This window comes from Stigmatopora nigra, chromosome 6 (genome assembly GCF_051989575.1).
Source record: "Stigmatopora nigra isolate UIUO_SnigA chromosome 6, RoL_Snig_1.1, whole genome shotgun sequence".
Lineage (NCBI taxonomy): Eukaryota > Metazoa > Chordata > Actinopteri > Syngnathiformes > Syngnathidae > Stigmatopora > Stigmatopora nigra.
In genome coordinates, this window is record NC_135513.1 from 2691012 (window position 1) to 2713687 (window position 22676).

Genomic DNA, 22676 nt, shown 5'->3' on the forward strand with positions numbered 1-22676 from the left:
CATCAATCTCACCTCATCAATCTCACCTCATCAATCTCACCTCATCAATCTCACCTCATCAATCTCATCTCATCAATCTCATCTCATCAATCTCATCTCACCAATCTCGTCTCACCAATCTCGTCTCACCAATCTCGTCTCACCAATCTCGTCTCACCAATCTCGTCTCACCAATCTCGTCCCACCAATCTCGTCCCACCAATCTCGTCCCACCAATCTCGTCCCATCAATCTCATCTCATCAATCTCATCTCATCAATCTCATCTCATCAATCTCATCTCATCAATCTCATCTCATCAATCTCATCTCATCAATCTCATCTCATCAATCTCATCTCATCAATCTCGTCTCATCAATCTCGTCTCATCAATCTCGTCTCATCAATCTCGTCTCATCAATCTCGTCTCATCAATCTCGTCTCATCAATCTCGTCTCATCAATCTCGTCTCATCCATCTCGTCTCATCCATCTCGTCTCATCCATCTCATCTCATCCATCTCGTCTCATCCATCTCATCCATCTCATCTCATCCATCTCATCTCATCCATCTCATCTCATCAATCTCATCTCATCAATCTCATCTCATCAATCTCATCTCATCAATCTCACCTCATCAATCTCACCTCATCAATCTCACCTCATCAATCTCACCTCATCAATCTCATCTCATCAATCTCATCTCATCAATCTCATCTCACCAATCTCGTCTCACCAATCTCGTCTCACCAATCTCGTCTCACCAATCTCGTCTCACCAATCTCGTCTCACCAATCTCGTCCCACCAATCTCGTCCCACCAATCTCGTCCCACCAATCTCGTCCCATCAATCTCGTCCCATCAATCTCGTCTCATCAATCTCGTCTCATCAATCTCGTCTCATCAATCTCGTCTCATCAATCTCGTCTCATCAATCTCGTCTCATCAATCTCGTCTCATCAATCTCGTCTCATCAATCTCGTCTCATCAATCTCGTCTCATCAATCTCGTCTCATCAATCTCGTCTCATCAATCTCGTCTCATCAATCTCGTCTCATCAATCTCGTCTCATCAATCTCGTCTCATCAATCTCGTCTCATCAATCTCGTCTCATCAATCTCGTCTCATCAATCTCGTCTCATCAATCTCGTCTCATCAATCTCGTCTCATCAATCTCGTCTCATCAATCTCGTCTCATCAATCTCGTCTCATCAATCTCGTCTCATCAATCTCATCTCATACATCTCATCTCATCATTCTCATTGGATTGGATTGGATAACTTTATTCATCCCGTATTCGGGAAATTACATTGTGGCAGTAGCAAGAGGGTGATGAGAGAACTGCAAAGCAAAAGCACAAAGTACAAAGCAAATCAAAGTAAATGGAATCATCAAATCATTAAAACATAAAAGCAGCAAAAAACACAAAACGAACAAGAGTGGACAGAGCTACCGTGGCCGCCGGCTGCCGCTTAAACAGCGCCATCTTGGTTGCGGTAACTGAATCGGACTCAAAAAGACTTTGTAAAGCTGGACAAAAACTGGAACCCCACAGAACAGCAAAGCAAAAATACAAAGTACAAAGCAAATTAAAGTAAATGGAATCATCAAATCATTAAAACATAAGAGCAGCAAAACACAAAACGAACAAGAGTGGACAGAGCTACCGTGGCCGCCCGCTGTCGCTTAAACCTCATCTCATCAATCTTATAGGTTCTGTTCAAAAATAGACACCTCGCATCTCTCACCCACCACAACCACAAAACAACAATGAAGCATTCTTAATCTTAACATACTTTTATAATCAAAAGTTGCGAAAGCGGTATCGGTTCTCAAAAGCTCCAAAGTAAAAGATGTTATTAATATGGATGAATCATCTCTGAAATAATGAATCATTGAGATTGGAATTCGCTGAGTTAAGACGATGGGTCTTTTCGATTACTAATATTACCAGTGAAGGTAAACACCACTCACAGTTTTAATCCCAGATTAAAATTGACAACTATTGGCCATAAAAAGGAGGGTTGCTAACCAGAAACTGTTTTTTTATTCCAAATTACCTAAATACACATGCCCCAGTGACGCAGTAGGAAGTGTGTCAGTCTCATAATTTGAAGGCAGTGAGTTCAACTCTAATTTGGGGCAATGGTTTGCATTATTTTCCTTGAAAGTTTGACATCTTACATTTAACTAAAAATTTAACTCCACTGTCGTCTCGAGAGGTACTTCAGTGAATCATCGAGATTGGAATTCGCTGAGTTAAAACAATGGGACGTTTTTATTTATAATATTACCAGTGAAGGTAAACACCACACACAGATTTAATTCCAGATTAAAATCGACAACTATCGGCCATAAGAAGGGGCAATGGTAGGCTTTATTTTCCTTGAAAATTTGACCACTTACATTTAACTAAAAATTTAACTCCACTGTCGTCTCGAGAGGTACTTCAGTGAATCATCGAGACTGGAATTTGCTGAGTTAAAACAATGGGACGTTTTTATTACTAATATTACCAGTGAAGGTAAACACCAAACACAGTTTTAATCCCAGATTAAAATCGACAACTATCGGCCATAAGAAGGAGGGTTGCTAACCAGAAATTGATTTTTTATTCCATTTTTACTAAAAACACATACCCTAATGGCGCAGTAGGCAGCATGTCAGTCTCATTATTTGAAGATCGTGAGTTCAATCCTCACTTGGGGCAATGGTTTTCAATATATCCCTTGAAAAAAAAAAATCTAACTCCACTGTCGTCTCCAGAGGTACTTCAGTGAATCATCGAGATTGGAATTTGCTCAGTTAAGACGATGGGTCTTTTCGTTTACTAATATTACCAGTGAAGGTAAACACCACACACAGTTTTAATCCAAGATTAAAATCCACAATGTCAGGTTTAGAACCATATACATTCAATAACTTCGGATCAGAGGTAGCACACGCAGAGTCGGCTTGATGAGATTTTCAAAGACTTCAGCTCTGAGGGAGGGGTCGGGAGCAGCCATCGCTTGGAGATGAGTCCATCCCCTAGCGTGACCAGTTCGAATCCCTACCTACCTCCAACAGTTGAGCTGGTTTTACGGTGCGGTGATACTGTATGTCATTCTAAGCTACCAACATGTGCCAGATAGTATTTCGAATCATAACTTTCATACATAGAAAATACAGAACCGTAACAAAATCACAAGTAAGGGAGTTGCAAATTTAAACACAATTGAGAACCACGACCCCTGTTGGCCAAGGCTTTCATTTCAGCTATAGCCCGAGTCATGTATTGGTTTCACCTGGGATGAAAGTGCAGCAGTGTTCTCCCATCATGGCACACGCATCTCCATCCTTGGCTCCATCCTCCTGTAACTCCATTTCCCTTAGGGCTTTTAAATCATCTGCTATACCCTGTAGGGCCTTGACAGTTTGGTTAATCCACACTCATGTAACAGTTCAATGTCTTTACATAACTTTACCCACTCGGATTTGGCAAAGTTGCGACAGTATGATTTTCTGGGGGGGTGGACCACAACTTATAGTCACGTGGAACACCACCACCTCAGATTGAATCATGTGGTTTGAATTGCACTGATTTTGGTCTCTTATCGCTTACTGTTATGTTCATTACCCTTAAAAAGAATGCATATCATCTGCCTAACTGTAGATTTAAGTGTGACGTCTAGACCCAGTGTATTCAGGATGTCAGGATACCACACATCTTCTTCATAGTAGTTCTCCAGTTTGTTCTTTTCATACCAATTCACTCTCCTCTGTGATAGGAGTATGTCACCATCTTGTTTTCCAACTCGAGTCTCTGTGGGCGGGGCGTTCAGACACGCCCAGGCAGTCACTGCCAGTACAGTCACTGTGATGTGAGTGGCAACAGCTTTCACTGTGGCCTATGTGTAGAGGTGCAAAGTCTATGGAAGCTCAAGGTTAAGTGAGGGGTGCTTGTGGCAGGTGAGTAGACTGATGAGTTTTTCACGGACAAGGGTTTTGATACCGTCCAACTTCCAGTCTACTCAGAGTCACCTGTGTCTTGAAGTACCTTGACCTGGCATTGGTGAATCCACTTTGACATTTCAACAATCTTTGCAGCAGTGGAGGTTGGTCAGTTGGGCCACAAATAGGTCTTCCCATCGTGGAGAGAACCAGGACTTCCTTTTTATGACTCGGATCAGCATCCAGTCACCTGGCTTCACCACTTCCTGCAAAGTAGACAAAAGGGGATCACGGCAGCTTGCATGTTCTTTGGACAAGTTTCTCCAAACATGTTACCATCCATTCTGTGATTAGGTCTGCCTTGCCCTTAGCCTTTTGTCATGTTTCACCTTCCCATAGAGGATGTTGAAATGGTCTTCCATGAACGTTTGTTTCCTCTACCAGTCCCACGCTCTTTTGGACGTTGTCCTCGTCTGGACCTGAGGTTACCTTACACACCATGTCTGCAACAAATCAAACAGATCCTACAAAAAATTTAAAAGTAGGTATTTAGACCTCTGGGACATGGAACACACACTGTACCATGTCCATCATCCCCCCCTGTTGAGACATGGTTCAATCCATGGCTCAATTTTGGAATAATTTTTGGTAGGTACGCTAGGCCTTTAGCCGTGTACAGGTCTTCTGCAGACTGTTCTGTGTTCTTTCTGTATAGATGCATCTCTACCTTCTGTGATGCAATGTTTTGCATATCAATTAATACTGTTTTTGACTCAGTTTTTGTTGTTGTGAATACTGTGCAGTAAGTGTTTGCGCTGCTGCTTTAGCTGCTGTCGTCTTTAGCGCGTGCTCAACACCTGCATACAGCCACTTGGTTGGGCTTAATTCTCAAACGAACAAAAATCACAAAGATCTTACTTATTCCATCACTTTGTTTGCGAAAATCTAAATGTCTTATCACTCAAAAGTAGATATACTAGCTGTTATTCTATTTTGATCACTGCTTCCATGTTAAGATCAAAAACTATATTTGATTTTTCCTTTCCTGCAATTACACAAATTAACCAATCATGCTAAAAATAGAAAAAATACAAAGAGCAAACCAGGCTGCTTTCTCCTCAGGAAAACAGCTTTCCCGCTCTCTACAACAGTTACATTCACATCAATTAATATCCAGAAACAAATGTAAACATTTATAAATCTGAAAAGAATTGAATCCACTAAACTGTAACCACACCTTGTTTATCAGGGTTAATATTTTCTAGCATAATTGTCCTTTAGAGAAATTAAAATTCATTACTTATAAATTGCATACTAATCATGTCCCAATTCAATTAACAATGTGTATCGCATTGCATATTAAACTCAATTGTTTGAAATTCAAAATATCCCAAACTAGTAGTCTTTTTTTATCAAATGTAACATTCCATTGTCTTTGGATTTTGCCAATCATCTCCTTTAAAACTTTCTTAATCAACAATTTCCAATAGTCAGGCATAAAATTGAAATTTAGTTACATATCCATCCATTGTAGTCTCTTTTCTCTCTAATTGTTTACTTTAAAAATCTGTAAGAAGGTTTGTTCTCAATTGAAACGCTTTCACTTTTTATGGAGACAATGAAACCAATATAAAAAGTTCCTTATGGTTTATGGCATTGCTCCTCGAGCAATAATCTTTCCAATCAATATTGGATGCTTTCCATTACGTCTGATCGCGTCAATAAGCTTATCTTACCTGTCTCCTCAAACGTTTCAACTGAGAGAACCTCCTTACAGTGCAAAGATGGATCTGCATCCTCCTTTTCAGCTATTTTCATGTCTGCTGTTTGGTCAGCAACAGTTGTACGGACGTTCTCATCTTGGGTTGCTCGTGCGTCTTCTCAATGTTTCCTGTTGAGAAGCACAGTCTTCTTCTGCTAACTCAAAATTTGTGCGTTTCTTTAAAGTTTTTCTTTTATGCAGATTGCTAGATTAGTCTTATCATCCAGCTCCAATCGTGTAGTGAATAATGGCGTTTGGTATGGTCTACTAAATAGGCTTTCCATATTTTGTTGTCCGGTTGACCTCGTTATGTAGGCGCAATGTTTTCATAACGAAATATGGAACCTTTTGTCAATTCAGTCAATTATTCTGTTAACACAATTTGGATGCCATTATCACTATAAATCTATGGTACTTTGGAATTTCATATCATGCACTGTTTTTGTTTTTCTCAGTGCTCCCAAATTTCGCATAGCAGATTTATTCCTCCACTTCAAGTTTCACATTTGGAGTACTGCTTTTTTGATTAAAAAAAATTTCATTTGACAAAATATTTTTTTTCATAATTTGTCATCGCCATCCCTGAAAAGGGCTTATTGGCGGTTTCAGAAATTGATTCCAATTTGCTAAATCCTTTTCCACCTAGATATCTAACGGATTGATTATATCTTGGTGGATGGTCAATCAAAAACACAAAAAGACAAACAACCATTCACGCTCACACTCATTCATAATCAGACATCGGTGGTCTGCAATTTAACTAGTGGAGAGTGCCATCCCCCAGCCTGGGGCTTCTTGGCCGCTAACCACCTTTTGCTGTCCTATCAGCACTAATCATTCTCAAAAGAACTAGGTTAACGGCATTTGATTGACATCAATTGTTCGGTTTTATCGGCACCAGAAAATGACAGGTTTAGAACCATATACATTCAATAACTTCGGATCAGAGGTAGCACACGCAGAGTCGGCTTGATGAGATTTTCAAAGACTTCAGCTGAGGGAGGGGTCGGGAGCAGCCAGCGCTTAAAAATGAGTCCATCCCCCACTGTGACCAGTTCGAATCCCTACCTACCTCCAACAGTTGAGCTGGTTTTATTAAGAAAGGGTCATGTGACCTAGGTACAAACTTAAGGCGGGAAGAAGTAGACAAAAAAATGGGAGTGTCGTGATAGATGACACCCCCTTAACTAAAAGGTGTCATCGTGGAACTTTTCCACTAGGCTCTGCAAAATTCTATCCTAGTGACTATAACACATTCTATACTCCACAGACAACTATCGGCCATAAGAAGAAGGGTTGCTAACCATAAATTGATTTTTTTTATCCCAAATTACCTAAAAACACATGTCCTAATGGCGCAGTAGGCAGCGTGTCAGTCTCATAATCTGAAGGTCGTGAGTACAACCCTCACCTGGTGCAATTGATTTCGATATATTCCTTGAAAATTAAGCCACTTAAATTGAACAAAAAACTTAACTCCACTGCCGTCTTGAGAGATACTTCAGTGAATCATCTAGATTGGAATTTGCTGAGTTAAGACGATGGGTCTTTTCGATTACTAATATTACCAGTGAATGTAAACACCACACACAGTTTTAATCCCAGATTAAAATCGACAACTATCGGCCATAAGAAGGAGAGTTGCTAACCAGAAATTGATTTTTTTTATCCCAAATTACCTAGAAGCACATGCCCTAATGGCGCAGTAGGCAGCGCGTCAGTCTCATAATCTGAAGGTCTTGGGCTCAACCCTCACTTGGGGCAAAGGTTGAAATACTTTCCTTGAAAATATGCGCATTTCCATTTAACTAAAAATATAACTCCACTTTCGTCTTGAGAGGTACTTCAGTGAATCATCGAGATTGGAATTCCCTGAGTTAAGACAATGGGACGTTTTGCTTACTAATACTACCAATGAAGGTAAACACCACTCACAGTTTTAATCCCAGATTAAAATCGACAACTATTGGCCATAAAAAGGAGGGTTGCTAACCAGAAACATTTTTTTAATTCCAAACTACCTAAAAACACCTGCCCTCATGGCGCAGTAGGCAGCGTGTCAGTCTCATAATCTGAAGGTCATGAGTTCAACCCTCACTTGGGGCAATGATTTGCTATTCATTCCTTAAAACTTTAACCACTTACACTTAACTAAAAATTTAACTCCACTGTCGTCTCCAGAGGTACTTCAGTGAATCATCGAGATTGGAATTCGCTGAGTTAAGACGATGGGACTTTTCGATTACTAATATTACATGTGAAGGTAAACACCGCACACAGTTTTTTTTATCCCAGATTAAAATCGACAACTATCAGGCATAAAAAGGAGGGTTGCTAACCAGTAATTGATTATTATATTCCAAATGAACCAAAAACATATGTCCCAATGGGGCAGTAGGTAGTGTGTCAGTCTCATAATCTGGAGGTCGTGAGTACAACTCTCACTTGGTGCAATTGTTGTCAATATATTCCTTGAAAATTTAGCCACTTACATTTAACAAAAAACTTAACTCCACTGTCGTCTCGAGAGGTACTTCAGTGAATCATCGAGATTGGAATTCCCTGAATTAAGACAATGGGACCTTTTGCTTACTAATACTACCAATGAAGGTAAACACCACTCACATTTTTAATCCTAGATTAAAATCGACAACTATTGGCCATAAAAAGGAGGGTTGCTAACCAGAAACTGTTTTTTTATTCCAAATTGCCTAAAAACACATGCCCCAATGGCGCAGTAGGCAGCGTGTCAGTCTCATAATCTGAAGGTCGTGAGTTCAACCCTCACTTGGGGTAATGGTTGGCATTATTTTCCTTGAAAATTTGACCACTTACATTCAACTAAAAATTTAACTCCACTGTCGTCTCGAGAGGTACTTCAGTGAATCATCGAGATTGGAATTCGCTGAGTTAAGACGATGGGACTTTTCCATTACTAATATTACCAGTGAAGGTAAACACCGCACACAGTTTTTTATCCCAGATTAAAATCGACAACTATCAGCCATAAAAAGGAGGGTTGCTAACCAGTAATTGATTTTTATATTCCAAGCGAATCAAAAACACGTCCCAATGGGGCAGTAGGCAGTGTGTCAGTCTCATAACCTGAAGGTTGTGAGAACAACCTTCACTTGGTGCAATTGATTTCAATATATTCCTTGAAAATTTAGCTACTTGCATTTAACAAAAAACTTAACTCCACTGTCGTCTCGAGAGGTACTTCAGTGAATCTTCGAGATTGGAATTCGCTGAGTTAAGACAATGGGACTTTTTTCTTACTAATATTACCAATGAAGGTAAACACCACTCACAGTTTTAATCCCAGATTAAAATCGACAACTATTGGCCATAAAAAGGAGGGTTGCTAACCAGAAACAGTTTTTTAATTCCAAACTACCTAAAAACACATTCCCTATTGGCGCAGTAGGCAGCGTGTCAGTCTCATAATCTGAAGGTCTTGAGTTCAACCCTCACTTGGGGCAATGATTTGCTATACATTCCTTAAAAATTTTACCACTTACACTTAACTAAAAATTTAACTCCACTGTCGTCTCCAGAGGTACTTCAGTGAATCATCGAGATTGGAATTCGCTGAGTTAAGACGATGGGACTTTTCGATTACTAATATTACATGTGAAGGTAAACACCGCACGCAGTTTTTTTTATCCCAGATTAAATTCGACAACTATCAGGCATAAAAAGGAGGGTTGCTAACCAGTAATTGATTATTATATTCCAAATGAACTAAAAAAACATGTCCCAATGGGGCAGTAGGCAGTGTGTCAGTCTCATAATCTGGAGCTCGTGAGTACAACTCTCACTTGGTGCAATTGTTGTCAATTTATTCCTTGAAAATTTAGCCACTTACATTTAACAAAAAATTTAACTCCACTGTGGTCTCGAGAGGTACTTCAGTGAATCATCGAGATTGGAATTCGCTGAGTTAAGACAATGGGACTTTTTTCTTTCTAATATTACCAATGAAGGTAAACACCACTCACAGTTTTAATCCCAGATTAAAATCGACAACTATTGCCCATAAAAAGGAGGGTTACTAACCAGAAACTGTTTTTTATTCCAAATTACCTGAGAACATATTCCCCAATGGCGCAGTAGGCAGCGTGTCAGTCTCATAATCTGGAGGTCGTGAGTTCATTCCTCTCTTGGGGCAATGGTTTGCATTATTTTCCTTGAAAATTTGACCACTTACATTTAACTAAAAATTTAACTCCACTGTCGTCTCGAGAGGTACTTCAGTGAATCATCGAGATTGTAATTCGCTGAGTTAATACGATGGGACTTTTCGATTACTAATATTACCAGTGAAGGTAAACACCGCACACAGTTTTTTATCCCAGATTAAAATCGACAACTATCAGCCATAAAAAGGAGGGTTGCTAACCAGTAATTGATTTTTATATTCCAAATGAACCAAAAACACGTCCCAATGGGGCAGTAGGCAGTGTGTCAGTCTCATAACCTGAAGATTGTGAGAACAACCTTCACTTGGTGCAATTGATAACAATATATTCCTTGAAAATTTAGCCACTTGCATTTAACAAAAAACTTAACTCCACTGTCGTCTCGAGAGGTACTTCAGTGAATCATTGAGATTGGAATTCCCTGAGTTAAGACAATGGGAAGTTTTGCTTACTAATATTACCAATGAAGGTAAACACCACTCACAGTTGTAATCCCAGATTAAAATCGACAACTATTGTCCATAAAAAGGAGGGTTGCTAACCAGAAACTGTTTTTTTATTCCAAATTGCCTTAATACACATGCCCCAATGGCGCAGTAGGCAGCGTGTCAGTCTCATAATCTCCAAGTCGTGAGTTCAACCCTCACTTGGGGCAATGGTTGGCATTATTTTCCTTGAAAATTTGACCACTTACATTCAACTAAAAATTTAACTCCACTGTCGTCTCGAGAGGTACTTCAGTGAATCATCGAGATTGGAATTCGCTGAGTTAAGACGATGGGAATTTTCCATTACTAATATTACCAGTGAAGGTAAACACCGCACACAGTTTTTTATCCCAGATTAAAATCGACAACTATCAGCCATAAAAAGGAGGGTTGCTAACCAGTAATTGATTATTATATTCCAAATGAACCAAAAACATATGTCCCAATGGGGCAGTAGGTAGTGTGTCAGTCTCATAATCTGGAGGTCGTGAGTACAACTCTCACTTGGTGCAATTGTTGTCAATATATTCCTTGAAAATTTAGCCACTTACATTTAACAAAAAACTTAACTCCACTGTCGTCTCGAGAGGTACTTCAGTGAATCATCGAGATTGGAATTCCCTGAATTAAGACAATGGGACCTTTTGCTTACTAATACTACCAATGAAGGTAAACACCACTCACATTTTTAATCCTAGATTAAAATCGACAACTATTGGCCATAAAAAGGAGGGTTGCTAACCAGAAACTGTTTTTTTATTCCAAATTGCCTAAAAACACATGCCCCAATGGCGCAGTAGGCAGCGTGTCAGTCTCATAATCTGAAGGTCGTGAGTTCAACCCTCACTTGGGGTAATGGTTGGCATTATTTTCCTTGAAAATTTGACCACTTACATTCAACTAAAAATTTAACTCCACTGTCGTCTCGAGAGGTACTTCAGTGAATCATCGAGATTGGAATTCGCTGAGTTAAGACGATGGGACTTTTCCATTACTAATATTACCAGTGAAGGTAAACACCGCACACAGTTTTTTATCCCAGATTAAAATCGACAACTATCAGCCATAAAAAGGAGGGTTGCTAACCAGTAATTGATTTTTATATTCCAAGCGAATCAAAAACACGTCCCAATGGGGCAGTAGGCAGTGTGTCAGTCTCATAACCTGAAGGTTGTGAGAACAACCTTCACTTGGTGCAATTGATTTCAATATATTCCTTGAAAATTTAGCTACTTGCATTTAACAAAAAACTTAACTCCACTGTCGTCTCGAGAGTTACTTCAGTGAATCTTCGAGATTGGAATTCGCTGAGTTAAGACAATGGGACTTTTTTCTTACTAATATTACCAATGAAGGTAAACACCACTCACAGTTTTAATCCCAGATTAAAATCGACAACTATTGGCCATAAAAAGGAGGGTTGCTAACCAGAAACAGTTTTTTAATTCCAAACTACCTAAAAACACATTCCCTATTGGCGCAGTAGGCAGCGTGTCAGTCTCATAATCTGAAGGTCTTGAGTTCAACCCTCACTTGGGGCAATGATTTGCTATACATTCCTTAAAAATTTTACCACTTACACTTAACTAAAAATTTAACTCCACTGTCGTCTCCAGAGGTACTTCAGTGAATCATCGAGATTGGAATTCGCTGAGTTAAGACGATGGGACTTTTCGATTACTAATATTACATGTGAAGGTAAACACCGCACGCAGTTTTTTTTATCCCAGATTAAATTCGACAACTATCAGGCATAAAAAGGAGGGTTGCTAACCAGTAATTGATTATTATATTCCAAATGAACTAAAAAAACATGTCCCAATGGGGCAGTAGGCAGTGTGTCAGTCTCATAATCTGGAGCTCGTGAGTACAACTCTCACTTGGTGCAATTGTTGTCAATTTATTCCTTGAAAATTTAGCCACTTACATTTAACAAAAAATTTAACTCCACTGTGGTCTCGAGAGGTACTTCAGTGAATCATCGAGATTGGAATTCGCTGAGTTAAGACAATGGGACTTTTTTCTTTCTAATATTACCAATGAAGGTAAACACCACTCACAGTTTTAATCCCAGATTAAAATCGACAACTATTGCCCATAAAAAGGAGGGTTACTAACCAGAAACTGTTTTTTATTCCAAATTACCTGAGAACATATTCCCCAATGGCGCAGTAGGCAGCGTGTCAGTCTCATAATCTGGAGGTCGTGAGTTCATTCCTCTCTTGGGGCAATGGTTTGCATTATTTTCCTTGAAAATTTGACCACTTACATTTAACTAAAAATTTAACTCCACTGTCGTCTCGAGAGGTACTTCAGTGAATCATCGAGATTGTAATTCGCTGAGTTAATACGATGGGACTTTTCGATTACTAATATTACCAGTGAAGGTAAACACCGCACACAGTTTTTTATCCCAGATTAAAATCGACAACTATCAGCCATAAAAAGGAGGGTTGCTAACCAGTAATTGATTTTTATATTCCAAATGAACCAAAAACACGTCCCAATGGGGCAGTAGGCAGTGTGTCAGTCTCATAACCTGAAGATTGTGAGAACAACCTTCACTTGGTGCAATTGATAACAATATATTCCTTGAAAATTTAGCCACTTGCATTTAACAAAAAACTTAACTCCACTGTCGTCTCGAGAGGTACTTCAGTGAATCATTGAGATTGGAATTCCCTGAGTTAAGACAATGGGAAGTTTTGCTTACTAATATTACCAATGAAGGTAAACACCACTCACAGTTGTAATCCCAGATTAAAATCGACAACTATTGGCCATAAAAAGGAGGGTTGCTAACCAGAAACTGTTTTTTTATTCCAAATTGCCTTAATACACAAGCCCCAATGGCGCAGTAGGCAGCGTGTCAGTCTCATAATCCCCAAGTCGTGAGTTCAACCCTCATTTGGGGCGATGATTTACTTTACATTCCTTGAAAATTTTACCACTTAAACTTAACTAAAAATTTAACTCCACTGTCGTCTCGAGAGGTACTTCAGTGAATCATCGAGATTGGAATTCGCTGAGTTAATACGATGGGACTTTTTGATTACTAATATTACCAGTGAAGGTAAACACCGCACACAGTTTTTTATCCCAGATTAAAATCGACAACTATCAGGCATAAAAAGGAGGGTTGCTAACCAGTAATTGATTTTTATATTCCAAATGAACCAAAAACACATGTCCCAATGGGGCAGTAGGCAGTGTGTCAGTCTCATAATCTGGAGGTTGGAGTACAACTCTCACTTGGTGCAATTGTTGTCAATATATTCCTTGAAAATTTAGCCACTTACACTTAACAAAAAACTTAACTCCACTGACGTCTCGAGAGGTACTTCAGTGAATCATCGAGATTGGAATTCCCTGAGTTAAGACAATGGGACGTTTTGCTTACTAATATTACCAATGAAGGTAAACACCACTCACAGTTTTAATCCCAGATTAAAATCGACAACTATTGCCCATAAAAAGGAGGGTTACTAACCAGAAACTGTTTTTTATTCCAAATTACCTGAGAACATATTCCCCAATGGCGCAGTAGGCAGCGTGTCAGTCTCATAATCTGGAGATCGTGAGTTCATTCCTCTCTTGGGGCAATGGTTTGCATTATTTTCCTTGAAAATTTGACCACTTACATTTAACTAAAAATTTAACTCCACTGTCGTCTCGAGAGGTACTTCAGTGAATCATCGAGATTGTAATTCGCTGAGTTAATACGATGGGACATTTCGATTACTAATATTACCAGTGAAGGTAAACACCGCACACAGTTTTTTTATCCCAGATTAAAATCGACAACTATCAGCCATAAAAAGGAGGGTTGCTAACCAGTAATTGATTTTTATATTCCAAATGAACCAAAAACACGTCCCAATGGGGCAGTAGGCAGTGTGTCAGTCTCATAACCTGAAGATTGTGAGAACAACCTTCACTTGGTGCAATTGATATCAATATATTCCTTGAAAATTTAGCCACTTGCATTTAACAAAAAACTTAACTCCACTGTCGTCTCGAGAGGTACTTCAGTGAATCATTGAGATTGGAATTCCCTGAGTTAAGACAATGGGAAGTTTTGCTTACTAATATTACCAATGAAGGTAAACACCACTCACAGTTGTAATCCCAGATTAAAATCGACAACTATTGGCCATAAAAAGGAGGGTTGCTAACCAGAAACTGTTTTTTTATTCCAAATTGCCTTAATACACATGCCCCAATGGCGCAGTAGGCAGCGTGTCAGTCTCATAATCTGAAAGTCGTGAGTTCAACCCTCACTTGGGGCAATGGTTGGCATTATTTTCCTTGAAAATTTGACCACTTACATTCAACTAAAAATTTAACTCCACTGTCGTCTCGAGAGGTGCTTCAGTGAATCATCGAGATTGGAATTCGCTGAGTTAAGACGATGGGACTTTTCCATTACTAATATTACCAGTGAAGGTAAACACCGCACACAGTTTTTTTTATCCCAGATTAAAATCGACAACTATCAGCCATAAAAAGGAGGGTTGCTAACCAGTAATTGATTTTTATATTCCAAACGAACCAAAAACACGTCCCAATGGGGCAGTAGGTAGTGTGTCAGTCTCATAATCTGGAGGTCGTGAGTACAACTCTCACTTGGTGCAATTGTTGTCAATATATTCCTTGAAAATTTAGCCACTTACATTTAACAAAACACTTAACTCCACTGTCGTCTCGAGAGGTACTTCAGTGAATCATCGAGATTGGAATTCCCTGAGTTAAGACAGTGGGACGTTTTGCTTACTAATATTACCAATGAAGGTAAACACAACTCACAGTTTTAATCCCAGATTAAAATCCACAACTATTGGCCATAAAAAGGAGGGTTGCTAACCAGAAACTGTTTATTTATTCCAAATTACCTAAAAACATATGCCCCAATGGCGCAGTAGGTAGCGTGTCAGTCTCAAAATCTGAAGGTTGTGAGTTCAACCCTCACTTGGGGCAATGGTTTGCATTATTTTCCTTGAAAATTTGACCACTTACAATTAACTAAAAATTTAACTCCACTGTCGTCTCGAGAGGTACTTCAGTGAATCATCGAGATTGGAATTCGCTGAGTTAATACGATGGGACTTTTCGATTACTAATTTTACCAGTGAAGGTAAACACCGCACACAGTTTTTTTTATCCCAGATTAAAATGGACAACTATCAGCCATAAAAAGGAGGGTTGCTAACCAGAAACTGTTTTTTTTTTTCAAATTCCCTAAAAATGCATGCCCCAATGGCGCAGTAGGCAGCGTGTCAGTCTCATAATCTGAAGGTCGTGAGTTCAACCCTCACTTGGGGCAATGATTTGCTATACATTCCTTGAAAATTTTACCACTTACACTTAACTAAAAATTTAACTCCACTGTCGTCTCGAGAGGTACTTCAGTGAATCATCGAGATTGGAATTCCCTGAGTTAAGACAATGGGACGTTTTGCTTACTAATACTACCAATGAAGGTAAACACCACTCACAGTTTTAATCCCAGATTAAAATCGACAACTATTGGCCATAAAAAGGAGGGTTGCAAAATAGAAACATTTTTTTAATTCCAAACTACCTAAAAACACCTGCCCTAATGGCGCAGTAGGCAGCGTGTCAGTCTCATAATCTGAAGGTCATGAGTTCAACCCTCACTTGGGGCAATGATTTGCTATTCATTCCTTAAAACTTTAACCACTTACACTTAACTAAAAATTTAACTCCACTGTCGTCTCGAGAGGTACTTCAGTGAATCATCGAGGTTGGAATTCGCTGAGTTAAGACGATGGGACTTTTCCATTACTAATATTACCAGTGAAGGTAAACACCGCACACAGTTTTTTATCCCAGATTAAAATCGACAACTATCAGCCATAAAAAGGAGGGTTGCTAACCAGTAATTGATTTTTATATTCCAACTGAACCAAAAACACGTCCCAATGGGGCAGTAGGCAGTGTGTCAGTCTCATAACCTGAAGGTTGTGAGAACAACCTTCACTTGGTGCAATTGATTTCAATATATTCCTTGAAAATTTAGCTACTTGCATTTAACAAAAAACTTAACTCTACTGTCGTCTCGAGAGGTACTTCAGTGAATCTTCGAGTCTGGAATTCGCTGAGTTAAGACAATGGGACTTTTTTCGTACTAATATTACCAATGAAGGTAAACACCACTCACAGTTTTAATCCCAGATTAAAATCGACAACTATTGGCCATAAAAAGGAGGGTTGCTAACCAGAAACAGTTTTTTAATTCCAAACTACCTAAAAACACATTCCCTATTGGCGCAGTAGGCAGCGTGTCAGTCTCATAATCTGAAGGTCTTGAGTTCAACCCTCACTTGGGGCAATGATTTGCTATACATTCCTTAAAAATTTTACCACTTACACTTAACTAAAAATTTAACTCCACTGTCGTCTCCAGAGGTACTTCAGTGAATCATCGAGATTGGAATTCGCTGAGTTAAGACGATGGGACTTTTCGATTATTAATATTACATGTGAAGGTAAACACCGCACGCAGTTTTTTTTATCCCAGATTAAATTCGACAACTATCAGGCATAAAAAGGAGGGTTGCTAACCAGTAATTGATTATTATATTCCAAATGAACCAAAAACACATGTCCCAATGGGGCAGTAGGCAGTGTGTCAGTCTCATAATCTGGAGCTCGTGAGTACAACTCTCACTTGGTGCAATTGTTGTCAATTTATTCCTTGAAAATTTAGCCACTTACATTTAACAAAAAACCTAACTCCACTGTGGTCTCGAGAGGTACTTCAGTGAATCATCGAGATTGGAATTCGCTGAGTTAAGACAATGGGACTTTTTTCTTTCTAATATTACCAATGAAGGTAAACACCACTCACAGTTTTAATCCCAGATTAAAATCGACAACTATTGGCCATAAAAAGGAGGGTTGCTAACCTGAAACAGTTTTTTAATTCCAAATTACCTAAAAACACATGCCCAAATGGCGCAGTAGGCAGCGTGTCAGTCTCATAATCTGAAGGTTGTGAGTTCAACCCTCATTTGGGGCAATGATTTACTTTACAGTCCTTGAAAATTTTACCACTTACACTTAACCAAAAAATTTAACTCCACTGTCGTCTCGAGAGGTACTTCAGTGAATCATCGAGATTGGAATTCGCTGAGTTAATACGATGGGACTTTTCGATTACTAATATTACCAGTGAAGGTAAACACCGCACACAGTTTTTTATCCCAGATTAAAATCGACAACTATCAGGCATAAAAAGGAGGGTTGCTAACCAGTAATTGATTTTTATATTCCAAATGAACCAAAAACACATGTCCCAATGGGGCAGTAGGCAGTGTGTCAGTCTCATAATCTGGAGGTTGGAGTACAACTCTCACTTGGTGCAATTGTTGTCAATATATTCCTTGAAAATTTAGCCACTTACACTTACCAAAAAACTTAACTCCACTGACGTCTCGAGAGGTACTACAGTGAATCATCGAGATTGGAATTCCCTGAGTTAAGACAATGGGACGTTTTGCTTACTAATATTACCAATGAAGGTAAACACCACTCACAGTTTTAATCCCAGATTAAAATCGACAACTATTGCCCATAAAAAGGAGGGTTACTAACCAGAAACTGTTTTTTATTCCAAATTACCTGAGAACATATTCCCCAATGGCGCAGTAGGCAGCGTGTCAGTCTCATAATCTGGAGGTCGTGAGTTCATTCCTCTCTTGGGGCAATGGTTTGCATTATTTTCCTTGAAAATTTGACCACTTACATTTAACTAAAAATTTAACTCCACTGTCGTCTCGAGAGGTACTTCAGTGAATCATCGAGATTGTAATTCGCTGAGTTAATACAATGGGACTTTTCGATTACTAATTTTACCAGTGAAGGTAAACACCGCACACAGTTTTTTTTATCCCAGATTAAAATGGACAACTATCAGCCATAAAAAGGAGGGTTGCTCACCAGTAATTGATTTTTATATTCCAAATGAATCAAAAACACGTCCCAATGGGGCAGTAGGCAGTGTGTCAGTCTCATAACATGAAGGTTGTGAGAACAACCTTAATTTGATGCAATTGATTTCAATATATTCCTTGAAAATTTAGCCACTTGCATTTAACAAAAAACTTAACTCCACTGTCGTCTCGAGAGGTACTTCAGTGAATCATCGAGATTGGAATTCGCTGAGTTAAGACAATGGGACTTTTTTCTTATCAATATTACCAATGAAGGTAAACACCTCTCATACCTGTCAACCTCGAACCATTTGTGATCTTACCAAATTTTGTTTTCGCCCTTACATATATGTATAAATACATGGAAAATCTTACCACTTTACTTTTTTGTAAAAAATCACGAACATTCTTGACTTGTAAACAGACCAGAAACAGCTGATCAAATGAAAGTAAACATAAACAAGGGAACAGGAAACGGAAATCACATGGTGAAAGTGTTACAAAACGAAATGTTTATCATGATCTTTTTTTTTTAGCCAATCAGAGGCGCCGGTACATATATCACTTGGCAGACATGCGTTTCCGGGAAGAAACAATGGCGGATGGTGAAAAATGGCTAGAAAGTGCCTTAATTTATTTTTTTTTCTCAAAATCACCGTTTAGCGTACCATTTTCATGTGTACAGCGTACCAATATAAAAATGGGCTTTCAGTTGTACCAATTACGGCGAGAACGTACCAGTTGACAGGTATGACCTCTCACAGTTTTAATCCCAGATTAAAATCGACAACTATTGGCCATAAAAAGGAGGGTTGCTAACCAGAAACAGTTTTTTAATTCCAAATTACTTGAAAATACATGCCCCAAATGGCGCAGTAGGCAGCGCGTCAGCCTCTTAATCTGAAGGTCGTGAGTTCAACCCTCACTAAGGGCAATTATTTGCTATACTTTCCTTGAAAATTTTACCACTTACACTTAACTAAAAATTTAACTCCACTGTCGTCTCCAGAGGTACTTCAGTGAATCATCGAGGTTGGAATTCGCTGAGTTAAGACGATGGGAGTTTTTTCTTACTAATATTACCAATGAAGGTAAACTCCACTCACAGTTTTAATCCCAGATTAAAATCGACAACTATAGGCCATAAAAAGGAGGGTTGCTAACCAGAAACAGTTTTTTAATTCCAAATTATCTAGAAACACATACCCTAATGTCGCAGTAGGCAGCGTGTCAGTCTCATAATCTGAAGGTCGTGAGTTCAACCCTCACTTGAAGCGATGGTTTGCTATACATTCCTTGAAAATTTTACCACTTACACTTAACTAAAAATTTAACTCCACTGTCGTCTCCAGAGGTACTTCAGTGAATCATCGAGTTTGGAATTCGCTGAGTTAAGACGATGAGACTTTTCGATTACTAATATTACCAGTGAAGGTAAACACCGCACGCAGTTTTTTTTTATCCCAGATTAAAATCGACAACTATCAGGCGTAAAAAGGAGGGTTGCTAACCAGTAATTGATTCTTATATTCCAAATGAACCAAAAACACATGTCCCAATGGGGCAGTAGGCAGTGTGTCAGTCTCATAATCTGGAGTTCGTGAGTACAACTCTCACTTGGTGCAGTTGTTGTCAATATATTCCTTGAAAATTTAGCCACTTACATTTAACAAAAATCTTAACTCCACTGTCGTCTCGAGAGGTACTTCAGTGAATCATCGAGATTGGAATTCCCTGAGTTAAGAATATGGGACGTTTTGCTTACTAATACTACCAATGAAGGTAAACACCACTCACAGTTTTAGTCCCAGATTAAAATCGACATTTATTGCCCATAAAAAGGAGGGTTGCTAACCAGAAACTGTTTTTTATTCCAAATTGCCTAAAACACATGCCCCAATGGCGCAGTAGGCAGCGTGTCAGTCTTATAAGATGAAGGTCGTGAGTTCAACCCTCATTTGGGGCAATGGTTTGCATTATTTTCCTTGAAAATTTGACCACTTACATTTAACTAAAAATTTAACTCCACTGTCGTCTCGAGAGGTACTTCAGTGAATCATCGAGATTGGAATTCGCTGAGTTTAGACAATGGGACTTTTCGATTACTAATATTACCAGTGAAGGTAAACACCGCACACAGTTTTTTATCCCAGATTAAAATCGACAACTATCAGCCATAAAAAGGAGGGTGACTAACCAGTAATTGATTTTTATATTCCAAATGAACCAAAAACACATGTCCCCATGGGGCAGTAGGCAGTGTGTCAGTCTCATAATCTGGAGGTCGTGAGTACAACTCTCACTTGGTGCAATTGTTGTCAATATATTCCTTGAAAATTTAGCCACTTACATTTAACAAAAAACTTAACTCCACTGTCGTCTCGAGAGGTACTTCAGTGAATCGTCGAGGTTGGAATTCGCTGAGTTAAGACAATGGGACTTTTTTCTTACTAATATTACCAATGAAGGTAAACACCTCTCACAGTTTTAATCCCAGATTAAAATCGACAACTATTGGCCATAAAAAGGAGGGTTGCTAACCAGAAACAGTTTTTTAATTCCAAATTACCTTAAAACACATGCCCTAATGGCGCAGTAGGCAGCGTGTCAGTCTCATAATCTCACTGTCGTGAGTTCAACCCTCACTTGGTGCAATGATTTGCTATACATTCCTTGAAAATTTTACCACTTACACTTAACTAAAAATTTAACTCCACTGTCGTCTCCAGAGGTACTTCAGTGAATCATCGAGATTGGAATTCGCTGAGTTAAGACGATGGGACTTTTCGATTACTAATATTACATGTGAAGGTAAACACCGCACACAGTTTATTATCCCAGATTAAAATCGACAACTATCAGGCATAAAAAGGAGGGTTGCTAACCAGTAATTGATTTTTATATTCCAAATGAACCAAAAACACATGTCCCAATGGGGCAGTAGGCAGTGTGTCAGTCTCATAATCTGGAGGTTGGAGTACAACTCTCACTTGGTGCAATTGTTGTCAATATATTCCTTGAAAATTTAGCCACTTACACTTAACAAAAAACTTAACTCCACTGACGTCTCGAGAGGTACTTCAGTGAATCATCGAGATTGGAATTCCCTGAGTTAAGACAATGGGACGTTTTGCTTACTAATATTACCAATGAAGGTAAACACCTCTCACAGTTTTAATCCCAGATTAAAATCGACAACTATTGGCCATAAAAAGGAGGGTTGCTAACCAGAAACTGTTTTTTATTCCAGATTACCTGAGAACATATGCCCCAATGGCGCAGTAGGCAGCGTGTCAGTCTCATAATCTGAAGGTCGTGAGTTCATTCCTCACTTGGGGCAATGGTTTGCATTATTTTCCTTGAAAATTTGACCACTTACATTTAACTAAAAATTTAACTCCACTGTCGTCTCGAGAGGTACTTCAGTCAATCATCGAGATTGGAATTCGCTGAGTTAAGACAATGGGACTTTTTTCTTACTAATATTACCAATGAAGGTAAACACCTCTCACAGTTTTAATCCCAGATTAAAATCGACAACTATTGGCCATAAAAAGGAGGGTTGCTAACCAGAAACTGTTTTTTATACCAAATTACCTGAGAACATATGCCCCAATGGCGCAGTAGGCAGCGTGTCAGTCCCATAATCTGAAGGTCGTGAGTTCATTCCTCACTTTGGGCAATGGTTTGCATTATTTTCCTTGAAAATTTGACCACTTACATTTAACTAAAAATTTAACTCCACTGTCGTCTCGAGAGGTACTTCAGTGAATCATCGAGATTGTAATTCGCTGAGTTAATACGATGGGACTTTTCGATTACTAATATTACCAGTGAAGGTAAACACCGCACACAGTTTTTTATCCCAGATTAAAATCGACAACTATCAGCCATAAAAAGGAGGGTTGCTAACCAGTAATTGATTTTTATATTGCAAACGAACCAAAAACACGTCCCAATGGGGCAGTAGGCAGTGTGTCAGTCTCATAACTAGAAGGTTGTGAGAACAACCTTCACTTGGTGCAATTGATTTCAATATATTCCTTGAAAATGTAGCCACTTGCATTTAACAAAAAACTTAACTCCACTGTCGTCTCGAGAGGTACTTCAGTGAATCGTCGAGGTTGGAATTCGCTGAGTTAAGACAATGGGACGTTTTGCTTACTAATATTACCAATGAAGGTAAACACCTCTCACAGTTTTAATCCCAGATTAAAATCGACAACTATTGGCCATAAAAAGGAGGGATTCTAACCAGAAACAGTTTTTTAATTCCAAATTACCTAAAAACACATGCCCTAATGGCGCAGTAGGCAGCGCGACAGTCTCATAATCTCAAGGTCGTGAGTTCAACCCTCAT

The 22676-nt window shown here is 39.0% G+C and overlaps 9 non-coding genes across 9 annotated transcripts; all 9 read left to right on the plus strand.

Annotated features, from left to right (window-relative positions):
* Positions 1-8394: 8394 nt before the first annotated feature.
* trnam-cau (transfer RNA methionine (anticodon CAU)) lies at positions 8395-8467 on the plus strand. The gene has a single exon. It is a non-coding gene; the product is annotated as a tRNA-Met (tRNA).
* Positions 8468-11143: 2676 nt separating this feature from the next.
* On the plus strand, positions 11144-11216 carry trnam-cau (transfer RNA methionine (anticodon CAU)). Its single transcript has one exon. It is a non-coding gene; the product is annotated as a tRNA-Met (tRNA).
* Positions 11217-14577: 3361 nt separating this feature from the next.
* trnam-cau (transfer RNA methionine (anticodon CAU)) lies at positions 14578-14650 on the plus strand. The gene has a single exon. It is a non-coding gene; the product is annotated as a tRNA-Met (tRNA).
* A 615-nt stretch (positions 14651-15265) lies between these two features.
* trnal-caa (transfer RNA leucine (anticodon CAA)) lies at positions 15266-15338 on the plus strand. The gene has a single exon. It is a non-coding gene; the product is annotated as a tRNA-Leu (tRNA).
* A 273-nt stretch (positions 15339-15611) lies between these two features.
* On the plus strand, positions 15612-15684 carry trnam-cau (transfer RNA methionine (anticodon CAU)). The gene has a single exon. It is a non-coding gene; the product is annotated as a tRNA-Met (tRNA).
* Positions 15685-15954: 270 nt separating this feature from the next.
* On the plus strand, positions 15955-16027 carry trnam-cau (transfer RNA methionine (anticodon CAU)). The gene has a single exon. It is a non-coding gene; the product is annotated as a tRNA-Met (tRNA).
* Positions 16028-17330: 1303 nt separating this feature from the next.
* trnam-cau (transfer RNA methionine (anticodon CAU)) lies at positions 17331-17403 on the plus strand. The gene has a single exon. It is a non-coding gene; the product is annotated as a tRNA-Met (tRNA).
* A 2806-nt stretch (positions 17404-20209) lies between these two features.
* On the plus strand, positions 20210-20282 carry trnai-uau (transfer RNA isoleucine (anticodon UAU)). Its single transcript has one exon. It is a non-coding gene; the product is annotated as a tRNA-Ile (tRNA).
* Positions 20283-21583: 1301 nt separating this feature from the next.
* Positions 21584-21656, plus strand: trnam-cau (transfer RNA methionine (anticodon CAU)). The gene has a single exon. It is a non-coding gene; the product is annotated as a tRNA-Met (tRNA).
* Positions 21657-22676: the final 1020 nt, after the last annotated feature.